Here is a 26,067-nt window from a genome sequence, read left to right as displayed (position 1 = left end):
TTGAGGTCGGGAGTTCAAAACCAGCCTGGTGTGGTGGCACGCGCCTGTAATCCCAGCTACTTAGGAGGCTGAGGCAGGAGAATTGCTTGAACCCGGGAGGTGGAAGTTGCAGTGAGTGGAGATCTCACCAACGCACTCCAGCCTGGGAGACAGAATGAGACTCTGTCTCACATCAACAACAAAAAAATTATCGTGGCTGGCAGACTAGGAGGTGTAGCACTATTAATGCAACTTCTCCAAAATGACTACTAGTGCAGCAAGGACTTCATATTGATTTACCCCATCAAATAATTATACATCTTAAATGATAGAAGCTTTAAGGCATTAATAAAATGCTATGAGGTTTTATGGGTTTTATCACATTTTATTACAGCATAACTGTATATTGTAACAGATGTCTTCAGCATTTAAAATTTTTATATTTTGTATTAATCATCATATTTATAATATTTTACTAAGTGAAATGTTTGTAATAATGAGTCTTTTAAAATTTCATATCAATTACCATTATACCTTAGTAAGTTCTTTTGAAATTTCATATCAATTATCATTATACATTAGAAAGTTATATATTTATTGCATACTACTCTGTTTTTACGAAATATATCATTATTTTATAATATTTTCACCTTACAGAAAAGTTGCAAGATTAGTACAAGAATCTCCAAGATACTCTTACCTAAATTTACTAGCTGCTTATATTTTTGTCTCACTTGTTTTATCATCCTCTCTCTCTCTGTGTTTTGTTCTATTTATCTATTTATTTATACATATACGTATATTATTTTTCTTCTTAAATCATTTGAGAGTAAGTTGGAGATAGTGTTACCCTTAACCCCTAAATACTTCAGTGTGCTCAGCCTAAGAGTAAGCTTATTATCTTAAATAGCTACAGTATAGTTAACAAAATCAGAAACTAAAAAATAATCTGTACTCAATATTCAAATTTCAACAATTTGTCAATAAACAGTCATTTATAGATATTTTTCTCCAGCCGGAATCCAAATATATTGTTTCCAAGTTTCTCTAGTCTCTTTAAGTTTTGTATAACTACATATACAAATATATATGAACTTATTACATGTACATTCTTTAAAGGTTTTGCATTTTCATGTAAGTCAGACTATTTTCTATATATGAAAACTTTATAAGAATATTGTTTTTGCCAAACATTCTGAGATGAAAATATGTGAACTTTTCATTTCTGTAATAAAATCTGGCAAATATTATAGAGGAAACAGTAATGACTAAATCATTATTCTTATCTTTGACACAGTTCAGATTCTACTAATAATATTTGCATACATCAAGTGTTAAACACTAGGCTAAGTGGTCTTTGATATATTGTCTCACTTACCTTTTGAATAACGTAAATAAGCAACCTGGTATACAGTGAGGATACAAATTAGTAACTTGAAGTGTGTATAGTTGATAGCTATTGAAACTGAAATTTGAATTCAGGTTTTTAGAATTCCAATTAAGCAAATGTGTGTAATATATAATATAAAATAACAAGGGTCAGAAATAAATCCAGATGAAGTTCCAGGAGTGAGAGATCACACCAATTTTTAATATGAGAAATGAATGAGAATTTAGGCTTTGAATGTAGTTGTGCATAAGTATACATAAATACACATGCTCATCAGAAGCAATAGTTCAGAATGTGATTCATTCCATCCCTCAATCATGTGCTGACTTTAATGGTTATATATCTGTGTCTCATTAAGAAAATGTTCATTTTTCTTGAAAGAATAATTTCTAATATCTACTTCCAGAAAAATCATGTATGTGTTGGTGGGGATGCTACTCACAAATTTGGGATAGTTTTATTCCTTAAGTAAGAGGGGTATATTTCTTTTCTTTTGCTGCAAAACAAATTTCCACAGATTTAATAACTTCAAACAACACCCATTCATTAGCTCACAGTCCTGCAGGTCACAAGTCTGGGTGACCTCAACTGAATTCTATGTTGGGGTTATCACAAAGCTGAAATTATGGTGTTGATCAGGCTAAACTTTTATCTAGAGACATTGGAAAAGAATCCACTTCCAGATTCTTTCAGATCAATGGCAGAATCCAGTTCTATGCAGTTGGAGATCTAGAGGTTCCACTTTCCTTATTGCCTCTCTGCAAGCAGTGACCACCTGTACTTCTCACGTCACCTTCTCTGTCTTCAAAGTCCACAACCATGTGTTTTGTCTTTCTCACACTTTAATCTTTCTGAATTCCTCTTCTGCTACCAGCTGGCAACTCTGCTTTTCAAATGCGTGTGTGATTACATTGGACCATGGTCATTACCCGATCATAAGTGTCAACTGATTAGTACACTTAATTACATTCTCTAAGTCCCTGTGGCCTTGTATGTTAACATATTCAATAGCGTGATTTTCATTATATTGGCATTCCCAATAATAATGATAAAAAATGTGGTGGGGGCCATTTTTTGAATTTTGCTTACCTCCTAGAAGATAGTAAAATACGTCCGAGACATATCTGAATTTAGCCCTATTTTGTCACATCAGCACTACCACTTTCAGAGTGACCCTGAATATTTGGGATGAGTATCCTTGTAATCTGCACATTTAAGGTCTTTTTTTCAGTAAGAATTCTACTTGACATCACTGTAATTTTTGATGTTATTGATAAACTATATAAATTTCTTCTCTCTTGGTTTTCACAAAACCATTATTTTTTTGCTAGCTTAATTATACCTTTGGCCACTTATGAGTCTATTTTTCTTTGTTGTTGCTTCTGATGTATTTTGTTTTGTGTTGTTTTTCCTTTACCAGCTGTGAAATATCCACCAAGCTTTGGATTACAACGTTTTCTCATAATATATTTTATTCCTATTGAATATTTACTCTCATGGATTCCATTATCTATTTGCAAATATATTTCCAATACTGATTCCCACTTTGCTATGTAGTCTTCCACTTGTATTTGTTGATCACAAATAAATAGCACGTAAAAGCCAGGCACGGTGGCTCATGCCTGTAATCCCAGCACTTTGGGAGGCCGAGGAGGGCGGATCACGAGGTCAGAAGATCCTGACTAACACGGTGAAACCCTGTCTCTACTAAAAATACAAAAAATTAGCCGAGCGTGGTGGTGGGTGCCCGTAGTTCCAGCTACTTGGGAGGCTGAGGCAGGAGAGTGGCCTGAACCCGGGAGGTGGAGCTTGCAGTGAGCCGAGATCACGCCACTGCATTCCAGCCTGGGCAACAGAGCGAGACTCTGTCTCAAAAAAAAAAAAAAAAAAAAAAAAAGCACGTAAAATGTGATATTCTTCTAATGCAACAGAAAATAGACTTTCAGCACTGAGAGAAAATGGAAAAATTTTGCTCATACTCATTACATTAAGTATTCTTGGCAAATTAAAAAAATACATCAAACAGTATATTGTTAAATTGCAAAATATCTATACTAAATAATCAAAGGGTTATATCAATATTTTTATAATTCATGTCACAGTGGTACTTAAACTTTTATATTGTATTTTAAGTTATTTTGAAGCTGGCACGATAGATTCTCTGGGTTTATAAGACTACTGGACCTGGACCTGGAGAACATTGGTCAATGACACGTCTCAGATGAAACGCTCTCCAATAAGCTTCTTTTAGCCCAAGAGAGCAACCTTGCCCAAAGTCATGCCAGTTTTTAGGCAACTGCCCATATCCAATGACTGGAGAATGAAAAGATATAAACTCCCAGCATATTTGCCTTAAGACAGAACAATTACGATGGGTAATTCATACTCCACAGCTGCCTGTGATGAGCTGTGGTCTTGGCTTGAAATGCAGTCGTGTGCCATGTAACCACGTTTCAGTAAATGACTGACTGCATAATCTCCTAAGATTATAATGGAGCTGAAAAATTCCTATCACCTAGTAGCATCATAGTCCTTGTAACATCCCAGTGCAATGAATTACTCTTATGTTTGCGGTGATGTTGCTGTAAGAAAAAACTACTGAACTGCCAGGCATATAAAAGTATATAGTACTTACAATTATGTACAATACTTAATAGTTGATATGATAAGAACTAACTATACTATTGGTTTATGTATTTAATATACTATACATTTCATTGTTATTTTAGAGTATAAATAAGTTAACTATAAAACAGCCTCAGGCAGGTCCTTCAGGAAGTATTTCAGAAGACATTTTTATCATAGGAGATAATCATTACACGCTTGTTATTGTGACTGAAGACCTTTTAGTGGGGCAAGATATGGAGGTAAAAGGCAGTAATATTGAAGAGCCTGACCCAGTGTAGGGCAAGGTTAATGTGTGTGTGTTTCTTAGTTTTTAACAAAAAAAAAAAGGAAAAAATAAACTAAAAATTTTTAAAAATAGAAAAATGCTTGTAGAATAAGGATATAAAGAAAATATTTTGTAGAGCTATACAATGTGTTTATGTTTTAAGCTAAATGTTACTAAAAAGAGTCAAAAAGTTAAAAACTTTAAAAGCTTATGATGTAAAAACATAGCAGTAAGATAAGGTTAATTTATTATTGAAGAAATATTTCTTGATAATCCAGTGTACCCTGAGTGTACACTGTTAATGACATCTACCATAGAATTTCAGGCCTTCATATCTACCTGCCACTCTCTTATGCACTAGAGCAACTGGCAGTCCTGCAAGCTCCATTCACAGTAAGTGCCCTGTACAGGTGTATGTTTCTCTATCTGTTATACTATGATTTTTACTGTACCTTTTCTATGTTGAGATACACAAATACTCACCACTGTGCTACAATTACCTACAGTCTTCAGTACAGTAACATACCATACAGGTTTGTAGTCTGGAAGCAATATGCTATACCGTATATGCCAGGTGTGTTGTAAGCTATATTGTCTAGGTTGTATAAGTACAATCTATTATGTTCACACAAGGACAAAATTGCCTAACGATACATTTCTCAGGTTTCCCTATTGTTAAATATTGCTTGAGTGTACATCGCTGCTTTGCTTTGAGTAACCACTCCTGCTGACCAATATTACTTTTTACACTAACTCATAGGTGTTCAGAGCTTCCTTTTATTATTTTTGTCATGTAGTACATGTTTTAATAATTATTGAATAATATACTAGAGCATTTATCTGACCATCTCATAACACCTGCCAGAAAACAAGCTAAAAAGCAACACAGAAAAATTCCTTCGATGCAATTCCCTGTAATTCAGTTGTTTTAATTACCACAATCCTCATAAATAAAGCTTCTAACTCACTTTGTAAAAGATTGTATAATTTATGGTTTTATTTTTAAAATGCTTTGACATCAAACATCTCTAAATCATGCAGTCATTTAATGTAGTGGTAACCTATATCAAGTACTATGTCTCTAAAATTTAAGTTTGTATTTTTCTCAAAAGAATGGAGTCTCTAATGCAAGCTATTTGACAGAACCACCATCTGCCTGCCCTGAGCTTTAACATCTAGAGGAAGGTATCATCCACTGGGGAAATTTCCACATGCATTTCAGCTGAAAAGCTAAGACTTCCTCACCTTTTCTTGCCCTTTGTGCTTGGGGAAATGGAGTACCACTCAACACTGCTGGCCAAAGATACAGCTGGCCAGTTTTGACCTCCTGGATTCTGGCCAACAGCTGTTCAATCTGTGCTCTGCACTTAAGGGACTTGAAGTTGAAGCATCATCCCCTGTATTGCCAATTCCACCCTAATTATCTCAATGCTCCATAACCAAAGACTTCTTTTTTTTCCCCCACCAGAATAAATTGCTTAGCATTTTCTCTATCAAATCCATACTATTTATTAGTATAGCTACGTGAATGACCTAGACTCTAATACTTACGAATTCAGTAAGTGTATTATCAGTAGGTTGTATTTTTTTGACTGAAGCACAACCTGAAAACTTTTTAGTAAATAAAAACAATAATATTAAGTCACAGTTAGCAAATGATTTTTGAAACTTTAAAAAAATTGATTAAGTGGGATTAAAGGGACGAGATATCGACTTTCAATTTTATCGTTTACAATAATTTTTTATTTACAATTTTTATTAGAATAATCTCAAAAACTCTGGGAGAATTATTTTATATAAGAAAACTTGAGCTTTTTGGCAGGGAATGGACCATGTAAAGGGATTAGTTAATTGGAGAATCCTAGTGCATTTACTTAGCTGTCCAGTTGCTATTTATGAGTTGAAGAAAGAAAAGTGTATTTGAAAACACCTTTGCAAAAATTATGACACTGAAAAAAACATAGGAAAATTACGACAGTGAATGAAATCTGACCTAACTGACCCCATCTTGCTTCTAACCTAAAAGCTGCTCTTGTTCATTCTTGGGTGTAGGTTGAGCTTACCATAGTAGGAATTTACCTTATAGTTTAACTTTGAAACTAAGATGATAGCCCCTTCCTGAAATGAACCCTCTCTTTGCTGGGGACCAGACCACCTTCGTAAGGCTAACAGGTTAGCCACAAGATTAAAAATGATGGATCAGGAGTCACGCAGCCAGAGGCCACAAGATTCCTAACCTCCTCAACTGCTCCTGTGGATAACATCACTATTGTAAAACCTAAGATTGTTGTTAGAGACATTCATCAGGCCCTGCATTCTGATGGACCAGCTGGCACCACCCAGATTGGTAAACTGGTTCAATTAGTTCTGTGATCCTACCCAGGAACCGAAAGCAGAAAGAAAAACCCACTTTGACCCCCAGTGAATGTATCCCCTACGCTAACAATTAACATTCCCCATTCCCTAGCCCTCTGCCCATCAAATTATCCTTGAAAAACCCTAACATCTGAGCCTTTGAGGAGACTGATGTGAGTGATAGCTCCAGTTCTCCTGCATGGCTGTCCTTGCATCTATTAAATTCTTTATTTTCTGCAATACTACAGTCTCAGTCAATTGATTTTTGTGCAGTGTGCAGGAAGAACCCCTTGGGTGATTACATATTTGTTTGTACAATTATATTTTTAAATACATACAGCAACTCATATTTCCCACAGTGTTTCTGTTTCTTAAATTATTTTTACCATGTTTGCCCTTTAAATTTTCTCTCAAAAACGTATGTGTAACTTTTCCACGAGACATAAAACATTAATATATAACCTTTTTGATTACTTTCCAGTAGTGCCAATAAAAATGCACACGTCTTGCTTACTCTTGCCCACTGTCCCCACGTGATCAACATTAGTGAGCCACATTATGAAGTAGGATAATGATTACAGAATCACAAGTGTATTGAACCTCTTATTTTGAATAAATAGACCCTATAATTTATCTAAAATTTAGACCTATTATGTCTAAATTTATAATATTTTAACCCAAATACACTATTGCCCTATCAGATATGCTAGCAGAGGAAATAGTCCATTGTTATTTTCTGTTTATTGATTAGAATAGAGTGATGATTTCGTTATGTGCTGTGTTCAGATATAGCAAAGTTTCTCAGTAAACAGATCTGGAGATGAAAATTTGCACATAATAATTTTATTAAGGAGAGTTCTCAGGATTAATACCTATTGAGAAATAAAAAAATTAAGATCGAGAAAAAGAACTTGAACTGTGAAACAGTCTCAAGGAGGCCTTGGCCAATCTCTTGGGCAGCTCTGCTAAAATGGTTCTTTAGAATTCTGCTTTTATATAGGGGCACAAGCATTTACACTATCATATCAATAGCCATTTGATAAGTAGTGTCCTAGAGAAAGAGGGTCTCTTCTGGTAAGGCAGCTCCCTTTGCCCAAGGACAATTCATAAGTCTCAAGGCTCAGGAGAAAGACATCAGGCAGCAATAATCTCAGGGGGCGGACAAATGAAAGCCTCAGAACTGAAGGGTGTATCTTGGAGGCACAAAAGAGCATCCATTATAGTCCAACCTTTTGCTTTCTTCAGCTCCACATACTTTATGTAATACATTTTGGAAACTCTTCATTCAAGATTTGCACTGTTCATATTTCTTGGGGTAAATTGCAACAGGAAGTTTAGTGGAAAAAACTTCAACATCACCACTGTAGCTGGTCTTGAAGACATAATTTGCTTCTCTCTCTCTCTCTCTTTTTTTTTTCTTTTTTAAAAACCAGTTCTAGATTCCCGTCAATTTTAACTAGCATCTTCACTGGCTTAGGGTCTTATTCGTATGTTGACCAAGAAGTTATTCACTCCCAAGGGGGTTTGAACTCCAGGTCTTCATGCTTCCCTCAGCCTACTGTACATGAGCATTAAACAATAAAATTGGGTAAGAAAATGTCAAGAGATATCTCAGGGAGGACATCAGTATCAAGCATGTTGTTTTCTGACCTCACTGCATAACATTTCTATCTCTTTATGATGATCAAGATAATTACTACTACTTAGATTGTGACACCTTCTCTTGATTATTGGTATTTTGACAACAAGTCCTGAAGTATACGTACAACAGCTAAGGATTGAAGTTTAAAGGGACTCTTGCTGTGTACTCTGGTGAAAGTCTTCTTCCACAGGAACCCAGATCTCTGAGGAAAAAAAAAAAAAAGAAATAAGTAAAAACCTCTTAATTGGGTAGCTGGAAATAAAAATAAGTTCAGTTACTTACTGAGAACCACTCTCAGCTATCAAATCCATATATCTCAACTTTTTTATCCTAGCACCATATGAGAGCTATTGATTTAGGGGATATATTGCATTTTGAAATACAGTGTTCTACCTTATCAGAGTATTATCCTTAAACAGGCACATTAGTTGTGCTTTTCATAGACTGTTACATTTATATTTCTCTCTCTGATTAACAGCTTCTGGGTGGGGTGCATGTGCGTGTGTGTGTGTGTGCGTATGTGTGCATAACAGAAGTAGTTGATGCCACAGTAAACTGTACACTGATACACTGTTTTGCTCTAAAGTAGGTTCTGAGGCTGTGCTAGTCCTATATCAATTTGTAATTCCTTGAATGATGATGCTAATTGAGACCCTGAAGGCAGGAACTGTACCTGGGATAGGTTTTGATGCTTTCACCTCTGGTGTCAAAGGACTCCACTGTAATTAACTTGCTACTGTAGAGTACATGTGGTCTCTTCATGTATGAGGGCATATCATGGGTTCTGAATTGGGCTTTTATGTTTGAATATTGGACATTCTGAAGCCATAGTAGCTAGGTCAGCCTTAGTGAGTTGGAATCTATGTCACTAGGTTCATTCATGACCACCCTTGCCACTATAGCAACTTTATTATTATGCACTTATCCTTTCAGGACTAAAGGGGCCATTGAGACTTTCTTACATCAAATGGCTGAGTCATTGTTTCTGTCTGGTTGTTTAGTGCATTGTCAATGGCACATGCCTTTTGTTGGGTATTATCATATACTACAAAGATCATATATCATGTCCACTCCTGTAGGTTAATTGACATGTGGTTCTCCAGACATTCTTGTTCTTAGTCTCATTTTTTTTTTTGCAGACTTTCCAAAAACCTGCTAAGCTATTTGCCACACCCCATGATTCTGCATACATTCTGTCACTAGTCTGCTTCTCTTTCCATATAACGTGAATGACCAAAGATTTGCTCATTAGGAGAATTTCTCCTCTCCCAACTTTCAGGACAAACTATGAGTGGACCTCTAATGAAACTGCAGCAAGGTTTTATTAGGTTCTAACCAATACCGAGTCTAATCCACCCGAAGTCTGACAAAGTAAGAAGTTACCAAAACTAATTCAAGAAAAAATAGAAAACCTGAATAAAACTTACATCCGTAAAAAAGTTTGAAATTAAAAATCTTTTCCAAAGCATAACCAACCTCTCAAGAAAAGAACAACAGCAACAACAACAACAACAACAAAACATAAGGCCAGCCCAGATGGCTTCTCTGGTAAATTTCATCAAATATTTAAAGAAGAAAAAATACCATATCTACTCAAACACTTCTAGAGAACAGAAGGGGACAGTGTTAATCACATCTCCAAGAGGTTAGTGTATTCCAAAACCAAACAAAAAATCACAAGAAAAGTAATTCATAGTGCAATAACCTTATAAACATAAATGCGTAAAATCTTAAGATATTAGCCAATTATATTCAGCATAATATAAGAATGATATACTATACTGGCCGGGCGTGTAGCTCATGCCTGTAATCCCAGCACTTTCGGGGGCCGAGGTGGGCGGATCACCAGGTCAGGAGATTGAGACCATCCTAGCTAACATGGTGAAATCTCGTCTCTACTAAAAATACAAAAAAATTAGCTGGGCATGGTGGCATGTGCCTGTAGTCCCAGCTACTCAGGCAGCTGAGGCAGGAGAATCACTTGAACCCAGGAGGGGGAGGTTGCAGTGAGCTGAGATCGCGCCGCTGCACTCCAGCCTGGTGACAGAGCAAGACTCTGTCAAAAAAAAAAAAAGAAAGAAACAAATAAAGAATTATATACTATACCAAATGGGGTTAATTCAAGAACTGAACAGGTAATTTAATATCTATAAATTTATTAGTATAGTATATTAAGAGAGTGAAGCACAAAAATACACATAATCATCTTAAAAGACACCAAAAAATGATAATTGAAGAAAATCTAACACTGCTTCATAGTAAAAACTCTCAAAGTTAAGAAATGGAAGTGAACTTTCTCAACTAGATAAAGGACACATACCACAAACAAACAAAAAAATGACAATTAATATCATGTTTAGTTGTGAAAGGTTGAACACTCCTTTTCCTATTATAGAGAAAAAGTAAAAAATGTCTTCTCCTCCCATTCTATTAAATGTCATGCTATGGGTCTAGCCAGTGTTATATGGCAAAAATAAAATGATAAAAATGAACTTAAATAACAAGCATGCATAGTAATAAGGAGAAGTAAGATAGTTATTATTTGCAAATGACATAATCCTATAGATAGAAAATCCTAAGGAATACATACACTCAGAAAGAAAACAAAGAAATACAGTTTGCAAAAATCACAGGATACAAGATTAATGTACAATAATGCACTGTGGAATTCTAGCAATAAGAGACATAAAAATAAAATCTCAGAAAAAAGCTTTATTCACATTTACATTAGAAGCTACAATAAAAATATATTTAAGACAACAATTAAAAACTACAAAGTATTGCTGAAAGTACAGAAGACCTAAGTAAATGATGAGGTATCTCATGTTCATGGAATGACTCAGAATCGTTAAGATGAGAACTCTTCTCAAACTGTTCTGTAGATTACACGAACTTCCTGTCAAAATCTCAGCACGTTATTTTATAATAGAAAATGACAAGGTGATTTTAAAAATTATGTGGAAATGTAAAAGATTGAGCCTAGCCAAAACCACTTTGAAAAAAAAAAATTGGAGGACTTATACCACCTTAAGTCTGAATACACTGTACAATTTGGATAATAAAGGTAGCATGTTATTACCAAAATTATAATCAAATAGGTCCATGAGTATAACTGAGAGTCCAGAAATAAAGGCTTACCTTTTCAGTCAATTGATTTTCTACAAAGATGCCAAGTTAATTTAAGGGCAAAAAAAAAAAAAAAAAAAAAATAGACATTACAAAAAATTTGTGCTGGGAAAATTAGATGTCTATAGGCAAATAAGCAAAAAATACAAACAATACAGAAACCAAAACCAAAACTTACATTAAAAAAACTCAAAATTAATCACAGAGCTAGATGTCAATGATAAAACTATAAAAAATACATAAGAGAACATAGGTGAAAAAATCCTATGGCTTTTGGTTAAGTAGAATTTTCATATATGTCAACAAAAACAAGATCCATGAAAGGAAAATGTTGATAAATCATACACATGGATATGGTTTGGCTCTGTGTCGCCACTGAAATCTTATCTGGAATTGTAATCCCCAGGTGTTAAGGGAGGGACTTGGTGGGAGGTGACTGAATCATGGGGGCGGTTCCCCCATGCTGTTCTCGTGATAGGGAGTTCTCGTGATAGGGAGTTCTCAGGAGATCTGATGGTTTAAAAGTGGCAGTTTTTCCTGCTCTCTCTCTTTCTCCTGCTGCCTTGTGAAGACAGTAGTTGCTTCCCCTTTGCCTTCCGCCATGACTGGAAGTTTCCCGAGGTCTCCCAGCCATGCAGAACTGTGAGTCCATTTAATCTCTTTCCTTTATAAATTACCCTGTCTCAGTAGCATCTTTTTCTTTTTTCTTTTCTTTTTTCTTTTTTTTTTTTTTTTTTGAAACCGAGTCTTGCCTTGTCGCCCAGGCTAGAGTGCAGTGGCGCGATCTTGGCTCACTGAAACTTCCTCCTCCCAGGTTCAAACGATTCTCCTGCCTCAGCCTCGTGAGTAACTGGGACTACAGGCGCCCGCCACCACGCCCAGATATTTTTGTATTTTTAGTAGAGAGGGGGTTTCACAATGTTGGTCAGGCTGGTCTTCAACCCCTGACCTCAAGCAATCCACTCCCCTCGGCCTCCCAAAGTGCTGGGATAACAGGCATGAGCCACTGCGCTCAGCCTCAGTAGTATCTTTATAGCAGTGTGAAAATGGACTAAAACACATATCAAAAGTAAAAATTTAAGATAATAAAAATGCAAGCCATGTCCTGGGAAATTATCTTTACAAAGTATATATCTGACAAAAGATTTGTATCCAGAATACATAAAAGACTCAAAGATCAACAATAAGAAAATAAACAACCAAATGAAAAACTGGCCAAAGATTTCAACAAGCACTTCACCAGAGTAGATCTATGGATGACTATTAAATATGCATGTGCAAAGTTCCTCAACGTCGTTAGTCATTTGAAAAATGTAGACCCAGAGTTCGATACCAGCATTTATACATATACACACACGCACTAAGATAGCTACAAGTTTTTAAAAAGACAAATATGTGAAGAAAGTGTATCCTGTACAATTCGATTCTTATAAACTATACTTAGGCCAGGTGTGGTGGCTCAGGCCTGTAACCCCAGGACTTTGGGACGCCGAGGTGGGCGGATCACGGTGTCAGTTCAAGACTAGCCTGGCCAACATAGTGAAACCCCTTCTCCAGTAAAAATACAAAAAATTAGCTGGGTGTGGTGGCATGCGTTTGTAATCCCAGCTACTCGGGAGGCTGAGGCAGGAGAATCGCTTGAACCTAGGAGGCGGAGGTTGCAGTGAGCCGAGATTGTGCCACTGCACTCCAGCCTGGGCGACAGTGCAAGACTCCATCACAAAAATAAATAAATAAAATAAACTATGTGTTTTAGATAATGAAACATAGTTATAGTGGTTGAAAGCAGATCTATTAGTTATCTGGAGGAATCTGGAATGAAGTACGAAGGAAGTAATAAAAGGGTAGGAGGAAAAGTTTGTAGATGGTTGCTATGTTTATTATTTTGATGGGAATAATTGTTTCACCTGTGTATACATGTGTAAAAAAATGTTAAGATGTGGCCGGGCGGGTGGCTCACGCCTGTAATTCCAGCTACTCAGGAGGCTGAGGCAGGAGAAACGCTTGAACCCAGGAGGCGGAGGTTGCAGTGAACTGAGATGGCATCACTACACTCCAGCCTGGGCGACAGAGTGAGACTCCTTCTCAAAAAAAAAAAAAAAAAAAATTCAAGCTGTAATTTTAAATATATGTGTTACATTGTATGTCAAATATAACTACTACAGCTTTCAATAAAAATAAGATATTTTATATATTGCATTTTCATTTCACTGAATCAATGTTGCTATTTATTGCAGCATGTACAATAATTTTTTAATAAAAAAGGAAAATATGCTATTAAATTTGTCATCTATCTTCACTGAAGAATTAGAAGAATGTTTAAACTGTGAAATCTATGGAAGAGCACATGAAATTTAAAATCTGATCAGTAAGTTTGTTCAAATGATTGTTTCATTGTCACTATTGAAAATAAAAATTTGCTTTCATTTTCCTCAAGCTCTTGGGACTAGATATAGAATTACTTCTAGAATATATATTAGTGAGCAATTTCTTCTGATTTTTATTCTTTTAGGCAAAAATATGTTCACTGATATTAAATTTATTATTCTGTATCATGAATATCAGATGAAGCATGAAAATGAACATGAATAGACAAGCCAAGTTTCTTTTGAATGTTGAATAAGAGTGTGTTAATAATAATGTAACTACCTTTCCACTTGCATTATTTGCTGATACATATATCAGGTTGCAAATGGTTATAAACAGAGAATTTGGTAGGAAAGGCATTTAAAGAATTGGTACAGAAATGTGTCATGTGATTTTCATTGAAAATAGAACAAATATGATGCAATCTAGGGGTGATTAGTTGTTCTTACCTTCCAATTGTGTGCTTCAAAAGTAATTGTAGCACAGAGCAGTGTATTACAAATACTGGCTATGAAAAGGAAATTATTAGCTACATTTATTATTACTCTCCAGCCAAATAAAAACAAGATGTCACACAAGAGATCTGAGAATCCTGCTGTCACTGAAGACGTTCAAATGAAACAACAAAATACAACTATGACATGCTTGCAAATAATTCTCAACCAAACTTAAAGACAACCAATGTTAACTTGCAAGGAAAGTAGATTTGTTTTTAACTTGAAAAACCATCTCAATAATATACCAAATAAACATTCTTTGAGTGTACAAGGGTTTTCTACATGATACTTGATATAAAGGTCTTTCTTATGCAGATAATATGTTGAAATTAATGTTTTTTGTACATTAATTTCAATGGAAAATAATATTCAGTTAGAAATTTAGTAGAATTTTGTGATTTATCTTGCAAGTTTAGTGCATTTCTTTATGGTGACATTTTCAGATTTAAGTTTATAAGAACATATTTTTTTCTCAAGTAAATTTGCTTAGCAACATATGTTTGAGACATAATAAGAAATTTATGTGTGTGCGTATGTGTAGGTGTGCTCTTGTTATCTATTGCTCCGTAACAAACAATCTATATCTTGTATCTTAAAACAATAACTGTTTATTTTGCTTAGCAATCTGTCATCTGGGCAAGGCTTAATGGGGATAGCTCATCTCTCCTCCACGTGTTGTGACCATAGCCGGCAAGTTTGTGATAGCTTTTGGTTTCTCTCCATGTGGACTTCTCATGGGAAGCTTGGCCTTCTTACAGCATCATGGCTGGATTCCAAGAACAAATTCCTTAGACTTAGAAAGTTGAAACTGCTGGGTTGTTTGTTTGTTTTGCTTTTTTAATGTCTGGACAGGAAATTGACACAGCACAGTGTCACTTCTCCCATATTCTATTGGCCATAGAGGCCTAGACTGACGGGGAAGATATAAAACCCCTCTCTCAATGTGAAGAGTGGAGAAGAACCTTAGGGCCATATTTAAAACTTCTGCAATGTGATTATAACCATCTCAGGCCTGTTTCTGATAATATCGTAAAAGCACCTTCATCAAGTATTGTACACTGCTTTTGATTGCTTCAAGGGTAGAACCCTAACACCTTACCCACTACAAGTCCTGAAGCTGAGGGTGTAAGGATTTAATTTGATTATGTTGGGGCACAGAAAATGATACCTCAAAATACAATGCTTTGGCATTTTAAGTGTTAGAATTAAAGAAAATTAAAAGGCTTCAGAAATATGCCTCAGAACCAAAGTCTAAGACCTTCCCCTTCCCATCTCTGATCCTTTCTTTCCTGAAGCACATGGAGGAATTCTTTCTGGAAAAATAAATTTCTTATCTGACTAAAAAAAGCCTATCTATAAAAGAAATGCAATTGTCTTAAGACCCTTTTCCTAGTAATCTCATCAAATAATCAGGAAAGAGTTACCACAGCAAAGAGAAGAAGCTAGGAGTCCTCACCATGACCAGAGAGACTTTTCATCTCTTCCTCTAAGGGCTGCTCCAAGGGTTTACTTGAGGGCCTTTATTTTCACAATAAGACGACCTTTGTTCAAAGCAAAGTTCTGCCACTCACCTTCCTGCCACCTCCCCCAGACCTCAGGGAAACTTTGTCCCAGGTCATTATTCTTTGAGCTCATTCTTTTTTCCCTAAAATACATTTACTTCTATACCTCTCCTGTTCCCTTGTCCTAAGAAGAAGAACCGATAAACATCTGGACCTCATTGGGTTATTGGGTAATTATACTCATGTAATTCCTCCATGTTATGTTTGGTAAATATATTTTGCATATCTTTTCTCCTATTAATCTGCCTATTGCCACTTCATTTTTGGTGAGTCTTCATAGAACAAAGGGGAAGCTGTCTGTCTTTGATCCTACTGTTATCAGAAATAAAAGTAATCTTATAAGTTGATGCCTCTGTATGGGCAAAGCTAGCCAAATTTTGTTTTTTCCTCCATCATACTCAGATGAATGTGAATTTCTATTTATTATTATGTATTTTCAATATAGTGATCAGAAGAACAATCTAGAAGTTGATAGACTTAAGGATATTAACTTTGCCACATTTAATATTAAGCTATAAAAAGTGTTAAATTGAATTTAGCCTAAAGTTGCTTCCTTATATATTTTAAGATTGACATAAAGATTTCTTTGTAAAAGCAAACTATAGCCAATCTGAATGTACAAACAACCTGTACCCTATTCTTGTAGCAATTACCAAGTTTCAGGCAATTAAAGGAAGCCAACTGTTTAAACCAAGTTCAAATAAGGCAAACGCCAAGTTGTAACCAATCCAGCTGTTTCTGTATCTCATTTCCATTTATTTACATCATTTTTCTTTTTTTATCCATAAATCCTCTTTGACTCAGCATCAGTGTTACTGGAAAGGGGTCCTGATCCAGACCCCAAAAGAGGGTTATTGGATCTCATGCAAGAAAAAATTTGGAGGAGAATCCATAAAGTGAAAGCAAGTTTATTCAGAAATTAAAGGAATAAAAGATTGGCTGCTCCATAGGCAGAGCAGTAGCTTGGGCTGCTGGACTAAGGATATTTATACTTAGTTCTTGATTATATGTTAAACAAGGGGTAAATTACTCATGAGTTTTCTGGGAAAGGGGTGGGCAATTCCTGGAACTGTGGGTTCCTCCCCTTTTTAAACCATACTGTGTAGCTTCCTGACCTTGTCATGGCATTTGTAAACCGTCATGGTGCTGGTGGGGGTGTCTTTTCCCATGCTGATGCATTATAATTAGCATATAATGGGCAATAAGGATGACCAGAAGTGACTTTCCTTGCCATCATGGTTTTGGTGGGATTTACCTGGCTTCTTTAGTGCAATCTGTCTTATCAGCAAGGTCTTTATGATGTGTATTTTGTGCTGACCTCCTATCTCATCCTGTGACTTAGAATGCCTAACCTCCTGGAAGTGCAGCCCAGTAGGTCTCAGCCTTATTTCACCCAGGCCTTATTCAAGATGGTGTCATTCTGGTTCAAATGCTTATGACACCAGTGCCAGAGTAGCTTTGACTCTCTTCTGGTTGAAGGGCTACCCAATTTGCAAATCATTCTTTATGCAATTAAATTGTTAAATTAAATTTGTCTAAAGTGTTTCTTCTAACAGAAGTAACAGCTTTTTGATACTAAACTTGTAATGACAATTCATTGTTTTTGCTAAAATTTTAGGTTTGCATTTACATTCTATGCAAAGAAGCTGCTAATTTTAGACATCTTTGCATTATCTTTTTCCAAAAAGTTTGTTAAACATTACTGTGCAGATGTCACTATATTAGAAATGTACACAATTATTTGGTGCCTTATTGATATCATGAGAGCATTCTTTTGTTTATTTACTTACACTGAACAACCTAACCACTCATATAGAGACTGATATGAAGGAAGAAGTCATATATAGATTCCTTCATGATAGCAAAGCCCAGACAGTAAATTGAGCTCTACCCCAGATTAAATATAAATTTCTTCCCTTCATTAAAGTTCTCATAGAGATATCTTAATCAATGTAAAATTTTTCTCCATTTTTGGAATGTCCTAAATAAAAATTATGCAAAGTACAGCATCTTTATTCTTTTTATTAAACCTTCTTAATCTCTACAGATTGAACTCAGCCATTGCTCTACGAGGAAGAGAAAGAGTGACTCAAGTTTCCTTCTTAAACTACTACAGATTTGACAGTCAAATCTCCTTCAGGGATTCAGAAACTGAATAAAGTTAGTTGGAATTGCTGCATATGTTACCAATTAAACCTTTTCATGTCCCAGTCCTCTAAAGTTACAAAGAATAAATAGGACAGCTAAGAGTATCATCTTATTTGAGACAACTTTTTAAAATATTTAGTAATATAGCATGTACCAACTCTCCTTGCTGCCAGTCATATATAATTTCCATGTATGTATTCCAGTCATAATTAATGTCCAAGTATGTGTGTACTGTGTGTGTGAGAGTGTATATGTCTGTGTGTATACATAATTTCCATATAGATATATAGGTATATATGTTTCCATATCATTTCCAAGTCGTAAGACTATGTCATTCGGTTTGGTATGTACCAGTTGTGCACTCAAAAATGGTTGGGAGGAGATGCAACTAACCACTTTAAATTTGTTAGAGAATTCTGAAAGGATCAGGAGAGAGCTAGGAGACAGTAACCTCGGTACTGCATGTCAGTAATGGGCAGTGATTCATAAGAAGTTAATAGTAGCTCTCTAGGGCAAAGACTTTGAAGTTGGGTGAAACAAAAATAGGAAGTGCAGTCACTGAAAATGGCAGAGCAGGTAGTTCCAAGAACTTGTCCCATCACAGAAACAACATGCACACACACACAAAAAGCAAAAATCAAAAACTGTCAATCAACTTTGTTGAAACTGAAAAATAGTCAAAAAGTTCAAAGGTTTAGAGCAAGCAAGTGCTGAATCAAGAATCAGTGGATTTAGAAAATAAGTTTTGCAGCAGTTTAGCTTTCCTTTGTCGCTGCCCCCAACCCCAGCTTGGCAGTAGCCTTGAATACAGCGATCTGTGTTTCCAGTCCGCGGTTCCAGAGGGAGCAGAGCAGACCTTGTTCTCAGAGAATTGCATATTTGTTTTGACCAGTTTTGGGACTACCGGAAAGACAGAAGCAAGAAGCTCGTCTTTGTTTCACCTAATTTGGAAGTCTCTCAGAGCAGAAAACTAGCTACTAGGCAGAGGGCATCACTCAAAAATAGTGAAAGGGAAATGAACAATTTGCTGCTGCCTGGGGCAAATGGTTACTACGGAGCCAAATGAGATATGCTGAAAACGTGGGAGGAGGATGAGAGACTCTTAGAATTAGGGCGTTATAAAGCACTCTTCTGTACTAAAAATTTAGTAAACCACAGAGAGCCTAGGAAAGCATACATACTTAGAAAAGACCTAGGCTTTCATTTGTGGCAGATCTTTAGGCTCAATGCAAGCAGGAAGCAAAGGCTAAGACAGGTATGTAGAGGCCCTGGCTGAAAGCTGAAAACGTATCCCAACACTGTTTTTTAAATCATCATTATTATTATTGTCTCCGATGTTCAAAGAAATCTCTGAGCAAACACTATTTGTCCACAAGCTAAAGAAACAGATTTTAGAGACCGTATGTGAGGAATACGGTCATTTTAACAGTTATAAAAATAACTAAACAAGCAAACAACTACATCCCAGGCCAAAGGGTAAAAACAACAACAAAACACTGGGCAAGGGGATCATTTTGATTTCCAGAGTTAGCACATTACACTGTTTAGAAAGTCCTCTTTCTTAACAAAAACAACAAAATGCAAAGTGTTTGAAGAAGCAAGATAAAATGATCCTTTCACAGGATAAATTAATAGAAAACGTCCCTGCAGAAGCACAGACTTTGGACTTACTAGATAAAGACTTCAAATCAACTATTTCCTTAAAAAAGTTAAACAAAAAAATATGCCTGCTCTTCAAAAGTTACACATAGACTTACCACATGACCCATTACTTCTATGTATCACCCCTATGAATCACTCCTATGTATCAACCCAAAAGAATCAAAAACAGGTATTCAAAGAAGTACTTGTACAAAGATGTTTATGGCAGCATTATTTACAACAGCAAAATAGTGGAAGTAACTCATGTCCATCATTAGAAGAAGAATAATTTGGCATATACATACAATGAAATTCAACTACAAAAAGGAATGAAGTTCTGATACTTGATACAACATGGGTGAACAATGAAAACATTATGCTAATAAAATAAGTAAAAAGGTCACTTGTATGTGAACCCCCAAAATTTAAGACAGGACTCAGTTAATTTACACACTTTATTTTGCCAAGGCTGAAGACGTGCGCCTGTGACATAGCCTCAGGATGTCCTGATGACATGTGCCCAAGGTGGTTAGAGCACAGTTTGATTTTATACATTTTAGGGAGACATGAGACATCAATCAAGATGGGACAACTTGAAGCAAAGGCTGGAAGACTTGAAACAGGGAGGAGGCTTCCAGGTCATAGGTAGATAAGAGACAAATGGTTGCCTTCTTTTGAGTTTCTGATTATCCACTGCAAAGGAGGCAATCAGATATGCGTTGATCTCAGTGAGCAGAGGGGTGACTTTGAATAGAACGGGAGGCAGGTTTGCCCTAAGCAGTTCCCAGCTTGACTTTTCCTTTTAATTTAGTGATTTTGGGGCCCCAAGATTTATTTTCCTTTCACAATTCCTTTGACATGAGGTATCCAGAGTACATTAATCTTTAGACAGATTGGTAGTCCTCAGAGCTTGAGTGAAGAGGGAGAAAGTGGGAATGAGTGCTTAATAAGTAGATTTTCTTTTTAGGTGATAAAAACGTTTTTGGAGTATTAAAAGTGCTAGTTGCACACCATTCTGAAAATAAGTGCCACTAAATTGTGTTCTTTCATAGGTTTTGTTATATTAATTTCACTTTAGTGACAGAAATATTTAAGAAAAAAGTGATTGGGAGATTTCTGCTACCAAAGAAGAGTACTGTAGGAAGATGAAGGCCAATATTTGTTGCAAGAACCAGAAAACTATGTCACATAAATGACAAGAATTGTGGTTTTTTTTGTGGTATCCAAGATCTGTAGAAACTATGATGACTTGTTGAACTAAAATTACAAAGAAAAAGAAACTTTCTGGATTGAGCTAATTGTTATTGGCTAGTTTTTCCAACCAGGGGACGCTGGTCACACCTGGGCAGGAGCTAAAGGTCTAGCTTAGTTGAGGCAGAGGTCCATTCCCAGGGGACAGATGCCAGCAAAGCTCTAAGTGTTAGAGGAGGGCTGGAGAAAAAAAACTAAAATCTCAAGGACTTTCAAGCATACTACCAAGATTATCAGTGGTAGTTTCCTGAGTTCTGGAGCACAGAGAAGACTTAAGACTGGCCAATCTTTCAAACTGGCAGAATAAAATCTCCAGTAGTCATTAGATGCCCAGAAAACAAAGACATGCTAAGAGTGGTGCTTCCAACATATTCACCGTTGTATCCCTTGTAAAATATTTGCTGGAATTTGCAGCAGTGTGTGGTGACAAGCGGAGAAATGGCCTGGGAATATCACAGGGTATCACTGAATCTTCCTTCATGGCTGAGGTGAGGGTGCCTTCATACTCACAGTCAAAAGTCTAGGTGGGTACCACTCTAGAAAGAACAGCAAGCCAGAAAATTCTTACTAAGCCTGCAATCCATTCCAATCCAGCTCCATATTTGATGGGATTGGAATGATAACTAGATTGTATTGCCTAACAGTTAAGGTCCTAGCCATTGTAGTGTGAACAATAGGGGGAGAAAAACATAAGAATTGGAAAAGAAGGGTAAAAACTGTTATTAATCACAGAGTATGTGATGGTACACTATGTAAAATTCAAAATAATCTAAAGACAAATGTTAGAATCCGAAAGTGAATTTTCTAGGGTTGCTGGCATAATGACCATATGACAAAATGCACATTTCTAAATAAAGAATGGCTGAAATACTAAAACAAAAATTAGAAAATATTCTTAAGTGGATTATAGTAAAAATAATGTACTGAAATAAATGGCATAAAGCTAAAGAAGTGCTTATGGAAAAATTCATGGCCATAAATGCTATATATTTTCAAAAAACATAGGCTAAAATTAAATTACTTAAGATTTCACCATAAGAAACTAAGCAAAAAACAGCAAAACATGTTTATAGAAAGTAGAAGAAAATAAATAATAAAGATAAGAACAGACCAATTAAATTGAATACAAATTGAAAAGATATATTTATAGCAGCATCAAAAATATAACATGCTGAGAAATAAATCCAAGAAAACATATTTAGGGCTCTATCTTGAGAACTATAAAACTCAACAAATATAAGAATACTTAAAGAAATTGAGTATATATCACACAAATAGATGGAAAGACTTGATATTTTAAAGATGGAAACGATCTATAAATTAGAGTACAGTATATGCAATCATTATCAAAATGCCAGAAATCTACAGTTTGTATGTCTGTGTGTAAATTGACGAGCTGATTCCTAAATTTGTATGGTGTTTTAGAAGGCAAACATTTTCATGGCAGCCTCAAAGAAGAACAAAGCAGAAAGACTCACAATAACAAATATCAAACTGAATAATGGAAAAGAATTGAAAGTCTATAAATAGATCAATATACATGTGTTTACCTGATTTATCAAAAAGACAACACTGTTACAGTGGGGAAAAGCCAATCTTTTTCGTACATTGTGTTAGGTATATTGGCTATGAATGTGGACAAACACATTTCTGATTGTCTAGCAGTTCTACTCCTGAGTGAACGCTAAATAGAAATGGAAGCATATTTATACATACACACAGCACATGCACACCCACACATACACACAACATTGTCTAAATGTATTTATCGCAGCTTCATTCATGATAAACAAAGAAAAGAAAGCTACTCAAATGCTTATTTATAGCATGTAGATAGAGCTACTTTATAGAATCTGACACTAAGCATTAATGAAAATAATGTAAAACCACATGGAGAATGAATCTTATAAAAACAATATTGAGAGGAAAAACACCCAGACATAAGACTACTGACCCTCTGATTTCATTCACAGAAAGGACAAAGGCAGGCAAAATCAATCTGGGCTGTTAGAGGTCAGGAAAATCGTTACCCCTGGAAGGTGGAATGTGGGAAAGGGCACAAGGTGAACCAACTGTTGTGGGTTATGTTCTATTTCTTGATCTCAGTGCTAGTTTCCCAGGTGTGCTCAGTGTGTTAAAATTCACTGGTCTGTTCATTGAGGATATATGTACTTTTTTGTATGTATATTATACTTCCGTAAAAGGTTATACAAATAAAAATGATTGGTCAATTTTCCTGCAAGTAGATTTCTCGATACTTTCAAATTTTCCTTCTGTATGTGCAGAAACCCAATTGGAGAAAAACACATATTATTTTTTACTAAAAGTTCTCAAATGGAGTGATTTTGTACCAAAGGGAACATACGGTCACGTTTAAGTCCGTTTTTGATTGTCTCTACTAGAGGGGTATGAGGGAGGGAAACATTGGTAACTCTTGAGTAGAGGCCAGGAATGTGGTTCAGCATCCTGAAATGCACAGAACAACCCCCACAAAAAAAGAATTATTTGACCCAGAATGTCAATGACACAAAGGTTGAGTAACCTTGACTTAAATGAGGTGGACTTTACTAAATGCATGTTAAGTAAAGCAATGAAGTTTTCTTTAACTCTATTCTATTGCTGATGGTAATTCCCAGGATGCTATCTTTTAAGACACCCTGTATGTCACATGCTTTTTGCCATATGCTTCTTGACAAAATCTTGCTTCTCCTCAGCTTTTAATTCCCTGATTATTAATTAACCTTCACGACAGCAAGTTAATTGCAAATATGCACTAATATTATATTTTTTCCTTCTTCTTCTTACCCGGCTTTATCTACAGAAGATATTCTTTCCTTAGGCTGAAAATAAAGTCAAATTAAGAAGGAAAACAAGTAAAATTTTGGTTAAGATAAGATAAATAGACATGCAGGCAATTTTTAGCTTCCAGCCACCTAGATGACCAAAATCTCTTAAAACTCTTCTCAGTTCTACTCTCCTAGTTCCATCTCCATTAGAGAAAAAACAAAAACAAACAAACAAAAAACTTAAAAGTTTCAGGCAAGATTTTCCTGAATCTAGCAAAAGTTTTTCTTTCTGAAGTTTGTGAGAAGTATTTTTGTATTAAAAATTTAAATTCTTTGAGGACATTCGCAGGAAAAATGTCTAAATATCAGTCAAAACTAGGCACTTCCCCGCTCAGTTTTAAGTATTAAGAAAGCTCTTCTAGTCACAAAACTATCTATCTTTTTAATTTCACCTATCACAGTCTCTGATTCTCCTCACTCAGCCTACTAAGGCTATGCAGTAGATTACAATAGATTACAAGTTGTGGTGATTTTTAGTGCTATTTGATGTCAATTAACTTAAAAGACCAGAGATTCTTACAAATCATTTTCCTTTTTACCACTTCATAAATTCCTGGAGATGATTTTATGAAAGAAAGTGTAATCCAATATGAATAAAAGTACACATTTATTACTTGTTATGAAAATATTCTAAACTACAATTATAAACTCACTTGTATGCTGTTTGGTTTGGAGAATAAGCAGAAGATTTATGAGACACACAACATCAGCAAAGGGATTATGGAGAGAGGAATAGCAAATGTTCATTCCCTCCTTAGGTTGTCCACCAAACTACCTGGAACCAGGAATGCAGTGACATGAGTGACATATATATGAGAAGTGATTTCAATCACTTCTCAAGCTGGCACAGGCCATTGTTCTACATAGTAACCATTTTCTATAATTTTTCTGATGCAGTTAATTTTTGATGTTTTTCTAATAGGATTGTGGTAAATAGTTTGCAAAACCACTTGCAATTGGTAATTTCCAGGCTGTGGGGAGAGATGTGGTACTTACACCTATGAGGCATAGCTTAGATAGAGAAGGGCCTCCGAAATCAGTTCTCACCTGACATGGAAGAGCCTGTTGGGAAACATGGGGCAGCCACTGGGGCTGACTAAAGTACTGGGAGCCTGCTTCCCTGGAAGATGCAACTGACGTGGTGATGGACCTGGCAGGTGGGGAAGGCACTTGAGATAGAGGAAAAGCACTGGTGTGACCACTCCCAGCACAACCTCCAACAAAATTTGCGGCTTGACAGTCTGCGGAAACATCTTACTGAATTAGATCTTGAGTTGTAGGATTCTTTTCAGAGGTTCACAACCAATTCCGAGCACTTCCAGGACACTGAGTAATTGATTTAAAAAGCTGAGATTCTGTGGCATATAAATGGACCACTCACAAAGTTATACCTACAATTAGATGTCCTAGCAAGGTAGCTGGAAGAAAGATAAGCAAACCTTGTTGACTGGCAACAATACTTCACAGCGAAATGTTCTTAGTCTTTCTCAAACCATTCAGTTCCTCCAAGGGAGCACTAATCATCTGCAGAGCCAGCTGGAGGAATTGAAGGCATTTGACATTACCACAAGAAACCAGAAGAAACATTGCTAGTAGAAACTGGTGCACAACTACTCAGATCTATGCCGCGTATCTGCCTATTCATATTTCTGCCCTATTCATATTTCTCTTTATAAATAATGAGAAAACATCTCTGTAAATAAGATTAGTTGCAGAGGTCACTGGAAATTGTTGAGAAGTTTCAGTGAAAAACTTGGAAGAAACTTACAGCCAGAAAAAGTCAAAAGGTTTTTTTGGTGTCAAGACTTGTTTAGTCTACTGGTATGACATGACCAAAGTCAGGAAGATAGCTGATTTTGCTCTCTGAGAGAAGAATTACCTCTGGGTTTATTTTCTGTTCATGGTGCCTCACAAGGAACAACTCTGTGTCACAAAAGTAGGCAGTGGCGTGAATGGTAATGACAATCAGACAAGTGATGTCCTGGACATTGGGTAATATTCTCTTCTTATTGTATGAGGTCACAGAGAAGAATACTGCTTTGCTCACAAAGTGATACTGAATTCCCTTATCTTTGTAAGCAGGCAAGCTGTTTGGGAATTTTTCTTTATTTCGCTATTAATTGCCTTTTGCTCTGAGAAGAAGCCATTAGATAGGATATTTTTACTCCTTATTCTTTTAGTGTTTATGAAAGGCAGAGACAACATTTTTCCATTCTCACCATTAACAGGCTGATTTTCTGGTCCCAGGTGATAACAAACACCTGATTAATTACCACCTTCATCAGTATAAACTACATTTGCCATATAAGAATGAAGATTTATTCATTGAGTCATGCCCTGCCTTGAAACCACAGCTAGTGCCATATTTAT

The 26,067-nt window shown here is 35.9% G+C and overlaps 1 protein-coding gene and 1 long non-coding RNA gene across 4 annotated transcripts in view; one reads left to right on the top strand and one right to left on the bottom strand.

The window, feature by feature from the left end:
* Positions 1–7,444: 7,444 nt before the first annotated feature.
* Positions 7,445–25,680, bottom strand: LOC104006486 (uncharacterized). Its single transcript, XR_010157269.1, has 4 exons — positions 25,577–25,680; positions 24,351–24,472; positions 8,384–8,461; positions 7,445–8,175 (listed from the first exon to the last, which is right to left on the bottom strand). It is a non-coding gene; the product is annotated as an uncharacterized LOC104006486 (long non-coding RNA).
* Positions 11,881–26,067, top strand: part of PRDM9 (PR/SET domain 9) — an 84,833-nt gene continuing 70,646 nt past the window's right edge. Inside the window, exon 1 of one of the 3 annotated variants that reach the window (XM_054684441.2) lies at positions 11,881–12,027. The gene's annotated coding sequence lies outside the window, so the exon portion shown is untranslated. The remainder of the gene's footprint in view (positions 12,028–26,067) is intronic. The other 2 variants (XM_054684443.2, XM_054684440.2) reach the window with 2 other exon arrangements.

This window comes from Pan troglodytes, chromosome 4 (assembly GCF_028858775.2).
Source record: "Pan troglodytes isolate AG18354 chromosome 4, NHGRI_mPanTro3-v2.0_pri, whole genome shotgun sequence".
NCBI classification, from domain to species: domain Eukaryota; kingdom Metazoa; phylum Chordata; class Mammalia; order Primates; family Hominidae; genus Pan; species Pan troglodytes.
Note: the sequence above shows the minus strand (reverse complement) of the source record. Positions and strands in the feature narration are given on the sequence as shown.